Here is a 2,101-nt window from a genome sequence, read left to right as displayed (position 1 = left end):
CGCGCGCGGTGCGCGCCTGTCCAAACTGGTTAGAGAGAAGTAGCAACACCTGCATGGCCCTCTACGCGGCATTCCCTGGCTGCACCAACGGAGGGCTCTGGTGGTCCAGGGAGCGCAGCTGTGTGCCCAGGAATCTAAGCAAGATGTGCTCCTAACAGTGGGGTAGAGGGGCTTCCTAAGAGAAGGTGGGGTCACTGAGGAAGACTCTTGTATACTTTGAGGACACACTTCCCATCCGTGGTTAAAACAGACCTCCCCGGGAACAAGTGTGCTTCCAGGCCCGGGAGACATACAGGAAGAGGAGCTGCCTCCTTCCCGGGCTGTGATTATAAACTGTATTCCTAGTATTCTCTGAGCAGTCTGGGCATGAAGGACTGGGGTTCCGAGTACAGACTAGACCAGAGACTGAGGGTCATCCTAGAAGGACTGGGGGTACATCTCCACCCCCGACAGCCTGTGAACCGATGGGACTCTGCTTCTCAGCCCAAGCTTTCAGCCGTCTCCTGGGCTCCCAGCCCTGGTGGCATAGTGGTTCCGCTTTGGGCTACAAGCTGCAAGGCCCACAGTTCGAAACCACCAGGCACTCCAAGGGCAAAAAGTGCGGCTTTCTACTCCGTAAAGAGCTTCAGTCTTGGAAACCCACAGGGGCAGTTCTACCCTGTCCTGTAGGGTCACCACGAGTCAGAATCAATCCGATGGCAATGTAAGTTTGGTTTGGTACTCCCAGCCAGCCTGGAGCTGCCCGGCCCGCAGGGCCTGGGGCTCCTCTTCCTTATGTAGAACAGACAAAACAAATAGAACTCCCCTGATGGTGTAGTGGGTTACACGCTGGACTACTAACCAGAAGGTCGGTAGTTCAAAACCACCAGCCACTCTGCAGGAGAAAGATGAGGCTTTCTACTCCCATAAAGATTTACGGTCTTGGAAACCCACAGGGGCAGTTCTACTCTGCCCTGTGGGGCTGTTTTGAGTTGGAATCGACTCGATGGTCATGAGTTTGGTTGAGTTGGGGGTCCTGATTTGGGGAGTAGGAGCAGGAGACTATAGCGATGGAAAAGGGGCAGAATGCAGGGAAAGCCTCCAGAAGGAGGTGCTGGAGCTCATCCCAGACCACTCACATCAAATGAGAAGCTGGAAACAAGTTGAGCATCCACCAAGTACCAATTAGCTCCTGGTAGCTAATGAACTCGCATTGCTCTGACGAGGGATCGCCTTGATGGCAACAGGTTTAGTTGGTTTGGGTTTTAGCTAATGAACCATTTTCTTCGTTAGGACCAAAGTGCTGCCCCCACGGCTGCTGGAAGCATGAGGGTGAGAGAGGGTGGAGGACAGACTGTTGCCATTAACCAGTCCCTGGGCTGCAGGACTGCATAGCAAAGGCAGCTAATGGCAGTGGAAAGGATGTGATTGATTTCGCCACTCCCCGGTCTCTGCCGGCTGCTTCCTCTTGCTCTGTTTACCTTTTCCATGGGATCTTTTCCTTTAGAAAGACAGAAACAGGGAGGAAAATAGCTCCCGGGAGAAACAGGGGGGAGAGGGAAGAACAACGGGGGCTGCCAGCATTGCATTAAGTTCCTTCTAAAAACCCCGCCAGAGCCTCCTAACTGAGGTTGGGGGTGTCTCGCCTGAGGACAGCTGCTTAAGCTGTGGTCCCTGCAACCTTTCAACTCCGCTGAAGACGGAGACACCAGCGAACAAGCCACAGAGCAACTAAATGCTGAGCCTTCTCCACATGCCAGGCTCTGCAGCCAGCTTAGCCTACAGGACCCCTGGCACCCCCCGCCGTCTACAGATAGGCACTGCTTTCATGCCCCCCTGCACAGGAATGACCTGGGGTTCAGAGACATGAAATAACTTGTCCAGGGATAGAATCCGCTTCTAGGGGCCAGTGTGGCAGTCCTTGGTTGTGTGAATGGTTAACCCTCTTGGCTGCTCACCTGAAGATTGGAAGTTTGAATCCACCAAGATGTCCCTCTGAAGAAAGACCTGGTGAGCTACTTCCAAACATCCAGCCGCTGGAAACCCCCATTCTACTCGGACACTCGTGGGGTTGCCGGGAGTCAGAGTCAATTCAGTGGCAACCTGTGGGGGCCAAGGCAGA

The 2,101-nt window shown here is 54.2% G+C and overlaps 1 protein-coding gene across 4 annotated transcripts in view; it reads left to right on the top strand.

The window, feature by feature from the left end:
- Window positions 1–2,101, top strand: part of CRHR2 (corticotropin releasing hormone receptor 2) — a 35,889-nt gene that overhangs the window by 7,394 nt on the left and 26,394 nt on the right. The window lies entirely within an intron of this gene.

Source organism: Echinops telfairi, unplaced genomic scaffold (assembly GCF_000313985.2).
Source record: "Echinops telfairi isolate 266 unplaced genomic scaffold, ASM31398v2 ScPeMD7_23;HRSCAF=83, whole genome shotgun sequence".
Classification (NCBI taxonomy): Eukaryota; Metazoa; Chordata; class Mammalia; order Afrosoricida; family Tenrecidae; genus Echinops; species Echinops telfairi.
The sequence above is the reverse complement of the archived record's forward strand: the minus strand, read 5'-3'. Positions and strand labels throughout refer to the sequence as shown.